This window comes from Eurosta solidaginis, chromosome 5, assembly GCF_040869045.1.
Source record: "Eurosta solidaginis isolate ZX-2024a chromosome 5, ASM4086904v1, whole genome shotgun sequence".
Lineage (NCBI taxonomy): Eukaryota > Metazoa > Arthropoda > Insecta > Diptera > Tephritidae > Eurosta > Eurosta solidaginis.
The window spans coordinates 236781168-236796991 of record NC_090323.1 but is presented as its reverse complement, the minus strand read 5'-3'; the positions used below and the strand labels follow the sequence as shown (position 1 = coordinate 236796991).

The 15824-nt window shown below is 35.4% G+C and overlaps 1 protein-coding gene across 8 annotated transcripts in view; it reads left to right on the top strand.

Annotated features, from left to right (window-relative positions):
• LOC137252876 (capon-like protein) overlaps positions 1 to 15824 on the top strand; it is a 682759-nt gene that overhangs the window by 580500 nt on the left and 86435 nt on the right. For 2 of the 8 annotated variants that reach the window (XM_067788993.1, XM_067788989.1), the window contains exon 1: positions 1042 to 1745. The exons of 2 other annotated variants lie outside the window; for them this stretch is intronic. The gene's annotated coding sequence lies outside the window, so the exon portion shown is untranslated. Of the gene's footprint in view, positions 1 to 1041; positions 1746 to 1894; positions 1993 to 15824 lie in introns of those variants that run through there. 4 more of the 8 variants (XM_067788990.1, XM_067788991.1, XM_067788992.1 and 1 more) reach the window with 4 other exon arrangements.

Sequence of the window (15824 nt, the reverse complement as noted above, 5' to 3'; positions counted from 1 at the left end):
AGAAATTAATTTTTGAAAAAGGTCATAAATACTACAAAAAAAAATTTGTTTTAAATTATATACTATTGTTTATAAAAATTTTTAAAGTAAATGTAATAGCGAACATTTCAAAGAAAAACCCATGAGAATCGGTTAATTTTTGACAAAGTTATTGACAGTTGAAAAAATAGGTGAATAAAATATCAATTGCATTTTACCGAATTCAATTGCCGATCAATCTGACAAAACACTTTTTTGAGGCAAAAAAAACACGAGTTTCATTATTTTAACCAAAGAACAACATATTTAAATTTCATCGAAATCAAAAATCATGTCCTGCGCGGACCGGGTGTCTTGAAATTGGATGAGCCTTTAACAAATAAAAAATTAATTTTAATTAACACAAATGAGCTCAAGAAAAAATTTCGATGGCCAATGTGGAATTATCGAAGCATTCAAATATAATCAAAAATCTTTGTTATCAACTTCAATTTTACTGTTGAGAAACAATTCTGGCAGGAAGATTAACTTGAACTTTTAACTTAGGTTCATAATGTACTATTAGCTGTGTTTTTTTTTACATGTATACACATATGCACTTAATCTTTATATGGACTTCTAAGTGCATAACTTTAACTACACTCATGAAATTGTGGCGCAGAAAATTAGCACTACTTGTTTTACCCACAAATTTAGATGTATACACATGTGAAATAAGGCACTATTGTATCTAACCATGAACGACTGTTCCCATTGTCGCTGTTATTGTTGTTGATGGAACCGCAATGCAAATGCTGCTCAAACTATAAGCATATCTTCGAACACTGATCTGCTGAATATAAAAACGAAAATTGTGCAGAATTTTTAGATACATTAACCCACCGTGCAGTGAAAGAAACACGCGCTGGAGAGATAGAGAGAGGGAGAGGGAAAAGCATTTAAAAAAGAGATTGTTTATGCGAGGAAAGTAGAATATTGAAATGGAAAAGCTTTTAGAGCTTTACATATGCAAACATCACCAATGGAAATTTAGAAAATTAACGATGCGTGTCTCGATCCAACGCTAAAGCTGAACAGTGGATATCGCGGAACGAACACCAAAATACGGAGCGCACACAGACGGGCAATTAGCGCGATTATCCGAATTTAGTATTTTGTGGTAAATACAAAGGAAAAGTTTAACAATGCGGCTAAACAGTGAAAAACGCGGGCAGCAGAAAATGCAGCTGGAGTGAAGTGAAATTCTTTATAGAAATGTTTTGATGATTTTTGGAAAGAAAGTATGAAAAGTACAAAAAAATGTTTTTGTTGCAAAGAAACAAAATGAAAATTAAATAAGCAAAAGAAATTGCTCTGAAAACTTCGCGATTGAAAACAAAACTTAAAAATAAAGAAAATAAAAAGTTTTCTAATGTAATTAAATTAAAACTTTGAAAGTCGTTGTTGGTTTTAAAAAAATCACAAAGTATTCAAACCTTTAATTGTACGTTTGCAACTTTAAATAGCAAACTAAAACCCAGTAAAAAAATTATTGTTAGAAAAAAATGTATTTAAGTGAATCGTTTCATTTCGCAATCGAAAAACAACGCACAGAAATTGTGAAGTTGAAACAAAATAAATGCGGGCAATGTTGACAAAAATTTGTTGAATTCGTAAGAAAATGTTTGTTTTCTTTGACAAAAGCTAAATAAGCTGATTTTTTTTGTTTTCAAAAACCAAAGTTTCACGCGCAAATATAGCCATACCACCTTCAAAAACGAGTACCGGTGCGTATAAGTAACGCTTTTTTATGTGGTAGAAGCTTATATAAGCACGTTAAGAATAAAATCAACAGATCTTAAGTGTGAACAAGAGAAGACTGCAGCCAACTTCATCACTACCAAAAGAAAAAAAGATTATCATAAAACGACTATATTTATCGGTTAATGGTCGCATAATCGCTTAAACTATGCAATAAAAAACATTATACGCTGCCAGCAATTTTCATATAATTTTATAGTCTATCACCAAGGAGTAACAAATACGATACGTTTTGCATTTACCAAGGCTATTTAAGTTTCATTTTAGTTCGAATATGTTCGAGAAGAGATTTCTCGCGAGTTTCGCCTTCTCGCGAAATTCTCGAATCTCGAATTTCTCGTAAAGCTCTCGATCTTCTCGAATCCCGAATTACTCATAAGGCTCGCGAAACTCTCGACTCCCGAATTACTCGTAAGGCGCGCGAGCATCTCGACATTCAACTTAATCGATTCATTGGCTGTTTTATATAGAGCTTTCGATTTCTTCTGGAACACAAGCCTAAATGACCGCAAAACCACAAGTAAAAACCGCCGAAATGTATAGAAAATTGTCAATGCAGCGACTGAATTTAAAGTCAATAATACCGCGATTATTATGAGTAATTTTACGAAATTTAAATTAAATTAAATTAAAATTAAATTAAATTAAATTACGAAAATTACGAGTAATTCGAGATTCAAGAATCTCGCGAGCCTTATGAGTAATTCGAAATTCGAGAATCTAGCGAGAAGCCGTGTTCTTGATGTCTCGTTGAAAAATAATATTGCAACGAATTTACTGAAATTCCTCTTATTTGCAACCTTTTGCTAACGTTCGAATCACTAAACTGTTGAATAAAATAACTACAATATTCGATAATGCAAAATGGTCTTTATTAGACTACTTTCAAAATAACATTTCTACTGCTCGACAGATGGAATGCTTAAATCAAACTGATTCGTGCCTCTACTGTTGCTGCCTTTTATACTGTCTGGTTTCCTCGTTGCATACTTCTAGGCTTTTATATTCTAGAATTTATTATTTAATTATCAGCAACAAAATCACCAGTCACAACAACGTTTATAGCTTCTCATATGCGCGTGTATACGTGAGTAATACTTGCACAAATTATTGCCTTCTTTTGTGAGAATCTCAGAAAATATATATGCACGTGTTTGTGCGTCGCGTCTCTTCTCCGCTGCTCGTATGGACATATGGGTAGACATAATGATTGATTGAATGATGTGCGTACAAGTCACTGCTTAGCATCGGCTTAGAGATGATAGTATCCCTTAGTGTTGCTAATATTCATCGCAATATATTGCGAACAAAATTATATGTATAATAAAAATGCCATTCAAGCAATATGTACAACAAAAAAGTCACAAGTAAAAAATACCAAGTGTATAAATATTGTCCATACAGCGATTAAATAAGAATGTAGAGAAGCTCGCGATATTTGCGAGTACTTCGAGACACTAGAATCTCGCGAGAAGCCGAATTCTCGATTTCTCGGGTCTCGAAAATCTCGCTTGTGTTCGAGAAGAAATCGTAAGGTCTAGTTCATTTCAAAAACAAACAAAAAATACATTGCCGGAATTTTTTCTTCCAAACAGGTGACAGTTAACTACATGACGCTATAAAACCAGGCAGGTAATTTCAGTAGTACAACAAAAAAAATTGTACGTCCCTAATAATCCAGTCATGAGTTTTAAAGTAGTAGGAAGGGAAAATTTTTGGTACTATTTTGTTACTCTTTTAGTACTTTAGCAATGTAATGTGTAGCCTGGGAGGCAAAAACAAGGTTTTGTTAGGATGGGTTCCCGGACATCGGAACATGAAGGCAATGCGCATATAGATTACCTAGCGAAACAGGGTGGACTCACAAAAGCACACACCAGGAAAACCATAAGTAGCTGGGAAACAAAACAATTCAGACGTCAGGCCAAACTGTTTATACTTCCGGCAACGAAAGTATCAGTCAAACTCATTAATCTAAGCAGGGAGGACCTACGAACTCTTACTGGGTACTATACGGAGAACTGTGGTCTACGATATCACTTAAGTAAGCTAAATCTATTCGATACTCAATTTTTTTGTTTCTGTGAGGCTGGAGGATGAAACGCCGGTTCACATTCTCTGCGAATGCATCGCTCTGGCAAGGCAGAGGCTCTCCCAGCTAAGTGGTTTGACTCTCAATCCCAATGTGATATGAAATAAAAAGCACGAAGAGGTACTTAGATACATTAAAAGTCTTCACGTACAAAAATTATGCTGAAAGGTTATGCACAATAGATCGACACAAAGGTCAAGTCAAACTCGATATATCTCACTCATTGGAAACGGAAACATGACAGAGAAGTGATGAGAGAACCGAGGCAATAGCAAAAAAAAAAGTAGAGGAAGTTGAAGGGATGTGGGAAAGCTACAGAGACCAAGAGGAAGAGGCAAAGTAAAAGTGAGAATAAGGGTAATTGTTTCAGATAAATTAGTGAAAAGAGGTGTACATGAAGACTAAGAATAATATCAGGATAAGATTAGGAGTAGAGTGATAATAAAACTTGGATGTAAGAAAAGTAAGAGAAAAAACGAAAAGATTTATGGAAGAATGAAAGGGAAATTAAAAGACCCGATTAAAGTAAACTATAAAATGTAGAATGGAGAGGAAATAAAAGAAGATGAAAATGGTTAGCCAGAGGAGAGCCAGGTGGATAGTCTAAACGTTGACGGTGGTTTGTCTAAACGTGTCCATTTTTAAAAATCCAGACCGAATTTGTGGGCGGCATGAAACCCGTGATACAATTGGCACGCTCATTAATTTTGTATACCTGAGTGTCATTGAATCGTGTTATTATCGTGAAGTATTCGGCATAGGAAAAAATGTTAACTCCTTCTCCAAGAGAAGGAACTTCGAGATGTACAAAAAAACGACAAGCGGTATAAAAAAGTGTCTCATCGGGGTCACCCCTTGATAGTAGTTGGCAAATGTCCCGAGCGTATTTTTGCCATGAAAGGTTTCTCAGTGAAAATTTATTTGCTTGCCATTGTCTTCCTGAGACGGCATAAAACTTATAGGTCCCGTCCCGCAAATTTGTAGCAAAATTAAAAAATATCATGATGCAAATTGAAAGAGAAACTCAGCTTTAGATACCTCGTACAGAGATTTTCCACGTAGTATGTGGTTAACAGTATCTTCAGTAGCTACCACTTTATAATTTAATAATCGTGGTAATAATCCAAATAGCCCACCTTTCCGCGTGCATGCCTAAAGCTGATTGGCCGGCGCAGAAAGCTTTAAGTTTATGGGTGCGGCTGTAGATCTACTAAGTAGATCCTATGTCCTTCTCTCATTATAATCTGGATATGTGGCTCTTGATATTGCAAATATCGCGGTACACTACCACCTTTCCAGAAACTTTGCACAAACATTTAGGCACATAGACTTGATGTTGACTTGTGCTTAGTTTTATTAACAATGATCACTCGTGTCAATTCAGTAATTTTGATGTAGATATAGACAGCTCTTTTCACGATTTTTTGGTTTTCTCTTATTTTTTTCTCTTTTTCTTCTCTTGCACTCCCTTTTCCTTCATTCCGTTTTCCAATATCTTTTTCATTCTCTTTTACCTTCCCAATCTTCTTCTAATGTCTCCCCCTCTCTCAATCATTGTTTCTTTTTCCCTTTCCACTTTGGTATTTCTTCCCGTTTTCCGCCCTTCTTGTTTCCTTCTTTTAACTTAAATTCATTTTCTCTCTCCTCCCACTCACTTTACCTTCGACTTCCTCTTGCTATTTATCTTAATCCCCTTTTTCTATACGTCCATCCACTTATTACTTCCCAAGTTTTTCAAACCTGCAAACTGTTTTATATATTGGATATATGAATAAGGTCAATCCGGTCCAAATACTAACCTTCTTTTATTTTAAAAGAGGTATTATATCCTTTCATCATATTTTATATACTCCCGGTTACCACTTTTTCAATTTCCATTATAGCGGGGCTTTGAAAAACCGCCCCATAAGTAGATAATAAGCCATTTTTAAAGCTTCGGTGCGAATTGAGTGCAGATAAAAATATAGAGAAAACTCACATTATTTAAGAAGATCGTCTGATCCCACCCCAGGGGGTTAGGGGGCTTAGAACATACCAACGCAATATATAGCTTCTCCAACCCAATTGTTAACCTTACCTACCCCAGGCGAATCCTGCTTCATTAACAGCCGAGACTGTGGCGACCCCTAACTCCAGATGGATCCAGGGGTGAGGGCGGTATGGCCTAGAAAGTTCCATGTGGTCATACCAAAACGTCCCCGCGATGGTCGGGGTAGTACCTTTATGGTGCTTGTTAACGCAACGTACCGAAACTGCATCAGGATCAACAACATCAATAGCACCCCCAAGGCCTACGGGGAGTGCCTTATCGCTACTACAACAACCACAACATCGCCTGATCCCGTACTAAAGCTTCTATGGAGATCAGAGCTTCTCTACAGACGAGGAACTTTCGCTACCCCCAGCGGGTTAGGGGATCAGAATATACCCGCGGTAGGTATGGCTGTCGTAAGAGGCGACTAAAATACCAGATTCAAGTGGCTGTGTAGCGCAACCCTTCAGGTTGCCAGCGCAATATATAGCTTCTCCAAACCCAATTGTCAACCACACCTATCCGCGGCGAATTTTGTTTCACTAACACACGAGGCTCTGGGGACCCCAAGTTTCTTGAGGGAAGGAGGGAATTGCCTGAAGGTTTAATGTGGCCACATAAATCGTTCCCGAGATTGTCGGGCTAGCACCTTAATGGTGCTGTGGTACCGGAGCGTACCGGATCTGTATCCGGCAAAGGACCATCACACCGATAACACTCCCCAAAGCCTTCGGGGAGCAACCTTATCGCTACAACAACAACAAAAACTTTTGCTAAGTGTGTGGAAGTACGGTATGATACGCTGCATGGAGAGGTTAGAGCCTGGCTTGTAGTTTACTGATCTGGTAATAAGCCGATCCTACAATATGGCTTGTCACTATTTTGTAGTTCAGACGAAATTGGTAGCCGTATTCAAAGCAGCAGGTATACTGGAGGAAAACTGAACAAATTGCAGCTGTGCCACTAAGGCAACAACCTCGATCTGATATCAATTCTGAGCATAAGAAAAAACCCATAAAAAAGGCAAAAGCAATAAAAAATATTATTAAATATTTTTGATATTCAAATAAAATTTAATGTTTGCTTCGAAACACATCAGTGATTATAAATGGGCGCAGGTGTGTCAACAAATAATACGCAAATCTTACTAAAAGTGAAAATATTAAATTGCTAACATTTTTGCAATTTAATCAAAACTTTTGCGATTTACGCGAAAAATTTTGTCTCGCCATCAAAGTCATACTTCCAAAATTTGACATGTGAATATATTTTTCCTCGATCGTTAAAACCATGAAATTTTAATTTTCGTTCAAAGTAATAAACGTAAATTTGGTCTGCTGATTAGCAATTTACTTATAACTGAATTTGTATGTGTGTTTGTGTGTATTTGTTTGTCTTTTGTTGACGACATTAAAAATGTGCTGATGGATGCCAAATTTGACGCAAAAACTAAGTAAAACGGCTAAGAAGCACAATTGTGTTACATGGGTCATTCCATGTAAAGTTGAGCAATGACTTGAATCAATTATACTAAATATAAATCAACTTTGCTAAAAAAAAGTAAACATATTAAACTGTAATGATTTCCACGTTAGAACAGAAATTTCGGAAATCCCTAAAGTGTTCCTGTTTCGCTCCGTAATTAAGAGTTTAAAGCTATGTTTTTATAAAATTTTTAAAACTTATAAAAATAAATCCACACTCTCAAAAGGAATATGATATAAAAAAATGTTAAATACAAGGCGTGGTATACCCCCTCTAGAGATCTTCCAACTTGCGCCGTGATCCTTTCAAATTTTTCCTACAAATTTTACGGGATGGAGCTTACATGTTTTACGACTCTGAACGGTATCTGCAAGTCATGGCAGAAATACACTCGGACTGTTTGCCAAACCATTGCCGATCATCCCGCTTATAAAAACTTTTGATGCTGCTTTGCCCAGCACCTAAACCCAGGATCTTCGGTGTGGTAGGCGGAGCACGCTACCATCACACCACTGCGGCCGTCATACAAAAAAATATGTAAACAAATATATTTTCTGATTTCACTTTCTAATATTTCGTAATTACCAGTGTCTGCATTCCATCATTTTAGCCATAAAAAGTGTCGAGAAAAAATTTTTTGTTCAAAGTTCTCAATTCAGGGTTAGAATTTGGTTCCATAAACACCTATTAAATAAAATCACAGTACTTATGTATGTGTAAATTTCCCATACACATACTCACAAAAAGCAAAATAGGGTGTGAGAGAGTAATATGGTCTGAGTTATACTTAAGCCAGGAGCTGGACGTCGGTATGTTAGCGGCCGGCAACTGCCCAGCGATCCACGGTCACAGTGGAAACGAACTATGAGACTCTTACTGGGGAAAGTGTCCTTCGTTCAGTACTCCTTTTTGGCGGTCGACAAGTTATTCAAGTAGGGCACTCACTTAAGACGACACTAAGCAGACTCATCTTATAAGCTGGCTCTACCGATAAACACAATCCCCTACTCAAACCAACCTGGTAGCTATTCCAAATGATGTTGCAGTTATACGCGCTAGTATACGCTCTAAGCTGGAGCCACTAAGTAGACACTCGCGCTCTATTTTAGAATTAGCAAATCTTCCTTGAACAACTCCGCCTCAGCTGGTTTCACATAACAGAATCGTTGGTGTCAAGACAATGAAGTTGCTGTACCAAATTTTGTTGGATGAGAGGAGCGGTTGCGTTCAAAGCCTACTTGCCATTTTCCCAGACACACAAATCATCTGCCAGTTAAGGTTAGTACCGAGTGGGAAGAATACGGTATGCCAAAACGTCGACCTCCTGCACTCTCCGCTATCACCAAAGCCTTCGTCTGCTATGCACTGCCCCAGCTCCCGTGTAACGAATTTACGAAATTCCGCTTATTTGAAACCTTCTGCTAACGTTCGAATCGCTAAACTGTTGAATGAATCACTCCAATATACAGTATTGCAAACTGGTCTTTAGTTAGATTACTTTGGGAGTAGTACTTCACAATTATACTTCAAAACCAATCGCGTGTTTAAATCAAAACTGATTAATCATTCCTCAGCGTGCGCTGCTTTTATACTCTCTGTTGCCTCGTCCGCATATTTCTGCTAAGGTCTAGAAGTTTCGCCTTCTAGAACTCTTGTATCTCCTGCTTGGTAATTGAGCTATATGCGTGTGTATGTGTGAGAAATAACTTCCGCTGATGACTACATGTGTGTGAGTGAGTTATCTCTTCGTCGCCTTCTATGTATGTCTATTAATGATGACTAGTACCGCCTGTGGTCGAAAATCGACCAATTAGTATTTTTTCGATTCAGTCAAGTTGCATTTAAATAATAATAAACTAAGTTGAAATAAAAGAATATATAATAAAATAAAATAAGAAATAAAATAAATTAGCATAAAAGACAATCTAAAAAATTAATGTTATATTTTTGTAGCAAATTTATTTTTTTTTTATTCAGTATAAGACGTGCTATATCTAAAATGAACATAAAATCTGGAAATGCAAAAACATTTTCGGGCAAATTTGCCATTAATTGTTATAAATAAAGTTAACTCACTATTTGTGATTTCATGTTTTTTTGAAACAACAAAAACAAAGAATATGTTAAATAAAGACCAATGTATTTTTGTGTAAGTGAAATTTGCCACAAAAAATGGGCCGGTCAAAAATTAATTCTATTTAAGATTTTGTTTGTACGCTACAAATTATTTTGGAAATTTTTTTTACGATTTTGGTAGAAGAGGCCACTATAGGTAAGTGCCAACAAAGGGAAACCATGGTTTATTCTTTCATCGTCTGGCATGTACGCTTATGTATGTAGGTGAAACATTTGAGCAACACTGCGTAGTCGCTTTTCCAATTTTCGAATTGGGTGGGGCTAAATGATATGTTGGTTTGTGTTTTGGAGCACTTACATACTTGATCCTACAGATGGCGCGCTTTTGTGCACGACAGTAAATTTCGATATTTGGAGGATTGTTCGAATTTACCAAACACTTTTTCGATTAATTATAAACAAATAGAGTAATAATTGTCAATAAAAATAGGCCTATGTACTGCGGCTGATCCATATGAATCGATTTATATAACTTTTGTTGCATTTAAATAATAATAAACTAAGTTGAAATAAAAGATAATATAATAAAATAAAATAAGAAATATCAAAATAAATTAGCATAAAAGACAATATAAAAATTTTAATTTAATATCTTTGTTGTAATTTATTTATTTTTTGTTCAGTATGAGACTTGCTATATCTAAAATAAGCATAAAATCTGGAAATGCAAAAACATTTTGGTCAAATTTGCAATTAATTGTTATAAATAAATAAATTTAGTGAACTTGAACAAAAGTTGACTCATTATTCGTGATTTCATGTTTTTTTGAAAGCACATAATATAAAAAACAAAGAATTTGTTAAATAAAGACCTCTGCATTTATGTCTAAGTAAAATTTGTCCAAAAAAATGGGCCGGTTAAGTTATTACTTCTCTTTAAAGTTTTTTGTATGCTAACAATTATTTTAGAACAATTGTTTAAGGATTTTGGTACAGACCAATGTAGGTAAGTGGCAACAATGGGAAACAATATTTTATTTGAACTGAAAAAGAGTGAGGCAGTAGTTCTCTCACCGTTTGGCGCATACGAATATGTACATATGTAGGTGAAACATTTGAGCAACGCGACAATGCAGCTTTTGGAATTTCCAATTCAGCGGGGTTTGTGTCTTAGAGCACTAACATAATGGGTCCTATAGATGGCAATTTCGATATTTGCACAGATTGTTCGAATTTATAAAAAATTTTTCTATTAATTATAAACAAATAGAGTAATATTTTTTAAAAAAAAATAGGCCTATACACTGCGGCTGATCCATACGAATCGATTCATATAACCATTATGTGGTTTTACGTACGCTAACTATGCGAAACAGGCTGTCAATTGATTGTATGGAAATTTTGTTAGCGTATTAATTTATAGATTGATGTATTCATGTACACAAGTGTGGTTGCTTCATGTTTTTGTTGTTGCGTTATTATTTACTAACAGCCTAGTGATGTCAATATTCGCCAAAATATTATTGGCTTTATATATAGTATTGAATTATATTTCCCATGCCATTAGCTGGTGAAAATCAGTTGTTATTTGATCAGCTGCTGCTCGCTGCCTGTTGCTCAGCTGGTCTGTGTTTGTTGTGGTAATTTTTTGTAGTATGTTGTAAGGTGTATGTAAAGCTTAGTGGGTGTCGTACTTTTTTAATGCAACGTTACAATATATAAACAAAAAATATGCTTGGAATAACCCATTCACATATGTATGTAAATACACACAAAAGTATTTAAAAACTGTCCCGACAAACTTAATTAGTCTCATTATGTATATCTGTGTGTATTGTAAATATAGGTATGTAAGAGTACAATACATTTATACTTACTGTCTATTAATAGTTATGGTCACTCACTGTAATTATTTTTCAAAATTCTACGTAAATAGCACAGAAATTTCACTATAAAATGAATTGAATAAAAGAAGAAAAAAGTAAACAGAAAATCCAAATTCATATATCGCCAATTATTATATGTGAAATATGCAAAGAGGTGGAAAAACATGACACACACATATCTTCTATTCGTATTTATGTCAATGGTTCATAAATAAAGCTAAATGAGCTTCCCAACGGCAAAGTATATACAGAGTATACAAAGGAAATATGAAGATCTGGTGCAGGTAAGAGGGCAAATATACGCGTGTGTTAAGTGTGCTGAATAAATTTTAATGGAAGGGCAAAATGTTGGCCAAAAGGATGAGTTTTTATTTAAAAAAAACAATGTAAATAATGTAATTTATAAATGTAAAAGTAATAACATAAATTTAAAGAAAAACATGGAATTTATGTATATGTGGTAATGGGGGTGTCCATGGCGTATGCGTAACATTCGCATGCTCGTGGCGGAAATTGTGATTTTGTATTATTTTACTTTTTTCTTTGATGTATCGAAATATTTTGCTTTATTAATTTTCTCATTATACTCAGCTGAGCAGAGCTCACAGAGTATACTAATATTGTTCGCATAACGGTACCCCGTAACGGCTTAAGCTAATCGAGATAGATATAAACTTCTATATATCAAAATGATCTGGGCGAAAAAGGAAATTCATTTAGCCATGTCCGTCCGTCCGTCCGTTCTTCTGTCCGTAAACACGAAAATTTGAGTAAATTTTGAGATATCTTAATAACACATGGTATGTAAGTTCCGGGGCAGTCATCTCAGATAGCTATTTAAAATTAACGAAATGGGACTATAACCACGCCCACTTTTTCGATATCAAAAATTTCGAAATACCGAAAAAGTGCGATAACTCATAACCAAAGACGGATAAAGCGATGAAACTTGGTAGGTGGGTTGACCTTATGACACAGAATAGAAAACTAGTCAACTTTTGGACAATGGGCGTGGCACCGCCCACTTTTAAAAGAACGTAATTTAAAAGTTTTGCAAGCTGTAATTTGGCAGCTTAATATTTAATGTTGGGTTGCACCCGAACTTAGCCCTCCTTATTTGTTTCATGTTTAGTTTGAATGTACACGTTTAAATCTACAACAACGTATAGGGCCAACACTGACTTAACTTTGGTTTTATATGAAATTTGTGTTTAATACTATCGTGAATATGCGAATCGTATCAAATAAAATTTGATTTTAGTATATACCAGACATTTTACAAAATAGTTTTAATATCACTTAATTTCATCAGAATGGACTACATTCCAAACAACTTGACAGAGGTTAAACACATTTTCATGCCGGAAGGGGGGGGGGGGGGGGGTTGCAACATCTGCCTTTGTCTATCGACGACTTGGCCTTATTTATATTCAGTGGAGTAACTATACCATCTGGGGCGCGTGGCGTATTCTTTTGATGGGACTCTATCAATAAAAATCCTCATGTTGTACTCAGTTAATTTTAATAAACTTCGAGATTCTCAGCGTATTCAATTACACGTTGTATATGTCACACTAATGGCCATAGGCCTCCTCTCTTAGACAAGAGAGAGTGGTCTGCAGTCAATTCTAGCCCAAAGTGTATTGAAGACTTCACATTCATCCATAGAACATAATATCTCAATGCATTAATCATTTATTCGCTAGCTTTTTCGTCGAAGGAACAACATCATAAGGAAACCTGCGTGCATTTACAATTAAAAATTTAACTTTAATAAGATATTTTTTAGAAAAAATCTTTTTCGAGATTTCGGTTCCGTGAAATCTAAAGATCGGGCCATAGAATTTTCCATAGACAGAGTAGCCAAATTACATAACCTATCCTGTCTCATAGAGTTTCTTAAATAGGTTTTTTCCAATTTTGGTTTTGAAAATGATCGTTCAGGCCTTGCTGTATTCACAGGAATTTTATGAAATAATATGACAAATATATATTTTTCGATAACGAGTACCAAAATTTCTGATAAAAAATCGATGAAATTTCGATTGCAATTCAACATTTTTCGATAAAAACCTACTAATAGTTCGATAAACTTTCGTTGAGAAATCGTTAACTATTTCTATAACGAATCGGTTATTTTTGTTCATTCATCGATGATGTTTGTTATCTATAACATATTTATAACACGCTAAAAACAATTTATAACAAATCGATAATTCGCGTACAGCTCGCCAATAACAATCCGATAATAAATGGATAACAAACCATTAACATTTCATTAAGAAATCATTGATAACCAAGTGTCCTGTTACGTCTGCGGTTTCGATTTTAGTTTCCTATATCATCTTTATTTTCCTCCCACCGATCCCACACATTACGCCTACAATTCCCATATGTTTATTTAACACTCTCCCTATACAGTAGATAAAGCTGTTTACACATCAATATACCCATCTGCGCCTTCATTTATACTAGGAGCTAAATTTTTATGACAAATCAGGCTGCAAACGAGATATGGTTGGCAGGGATAAAAACTGATTCCTTAATCTCTGGATGTTGGCCTTCTGAAAGAGAAGAATAACCAATCTGCAGTTAAGGAAGACAGCCCTAAAGGGTCAACTCTCGTCTCTCTTGTGGATTTTAGTTATAGATAACCTACTTTACCTTCCGTTACACCATGGAATCGTTACGTGAATGAACGTGGAAGACTTATGTGGCAAAATATTTACACATCACAGAAATGCCTCAAAACCGAAGAATAAATAATAAATGATGCTGGAACCGTACCAGATAATAATAATGTCGATATAGATGATGAACCCAAACAATAATCGAAACCAGAACAAAAATTACAGCCGAAACATAATTCGAAACCAAATCTGAACTAAATCTGAATAGAAGCTGAAACCGAGGAAACCAGAATCACACTTGCAATAGAAACCATAGATGAATCAAATCTGGAACAGAATCTGAACACAAACCAAAATCGGCGCTTAAACCGGATCTGAAACTAAAACTAAACAGCAATCGGATTTGAAATCCCAGCCGAAACCAAATTCAGAACTAAACTGAGCAGAAATCTAAACCGCGGAAAGGGGAACCACACTGGGAAACAAAACCGGAGTCAAATCCGGAAGCAGGAACGGATCTGGAACTTGAAATAAAACCGAAACGGGAACCAAAACTTAAACTGGATTGAAACCGAAAGCAAAAAAAGTGGAGTCAAACATGTAACCAAAATCTGATCTGTATCTGAATACGAATTCATAACTAGAATCAATATCAGAACCGAATCCAAAATCTAATCTGAAACTAAATGCTGAACCGAAATAGGAATAAAAACAAGAACCCAAATAAAAACCGAGACAGAAACCAGCAGGTATAATTAATATTGTTACGAATATTAGCAATACTAAAGGGTACTGTCATCTCTAAGGGATGCTAAGCAGTGACTTGTATGCACAGCAATAGATCAATCATTATGTCTACACATACATATGTACGTACACGCAGCGGAGAAGAGACGCACAAACACATGCAGATATCTTATCTGAGATACTCCCAAAAGTATGCAATTAAAATTGTGCTCACACATACACGCGCGTATGAGAAGTTATAAACGTAGTAATTTTATAGCTGATGGCCAACTAGTAGATTCTGGAAATGAAAGCGCCTAGAAGATGCGAACGAGAAATCACAGAGTATAAAAGGCAGCAACAGTAGAAGCACGACAATCAGTTTCATTTAAGCAAGCTATTGATTGTGAAGTATCTGTGTTATTGTGAAGTACTTTAATAAAGGCCATTTGGCATTATTAAATATTGGAGTTATTTATTCAACAGTTTAGCGTTACGAACGTTAGTAGGTGTAAAATAAGCGGAGTTTCACTAAATTCGTTACAATATGTTTACATTTCCAATTTTCTCAGTACCAACTTACTACTTTTTTGCAAATTAGTTCAACTAACTTCGGAGTAAAGTAGGGACAAAAAACGAGTAGTTTAGACTTGAAAAGGCCAATTTGGTACAGCTACTTGTAACAGGATTCAGTTTGAAGAATTTTTACGAAATGTGGCAACCTTATCTAGTTTTTTGTAATATCGTTTATAAAAACCCATTATTGTGCATATTTTCACACTTTTTAATGTCAAAGCCCCGTCACATAAGCAGTTTTTCTCAATAGCTCATAAGCGTTTTACTCAATCTTATGCAAGTAGATTGCACGTGTTTTTATGGAGAACGGTAGATTGAGCGAAACTGGCGCCATCTGACATACTTGCAATTTTTGCTGCAAGCAAAGCACAAGAAGAAGAATTTGACATTTGCTTTGGTTAAGGGTGCTGGCACACTTTGCAAGTGAAATTAATTGGCTCACTTGTTGGTAACTTTTTAGTAACATTTTTCGCAATTAAAAACTGCAATATTATAACAAATGAATATGACACAAAATATATTAGCAAGTATTTTTGTTGTAT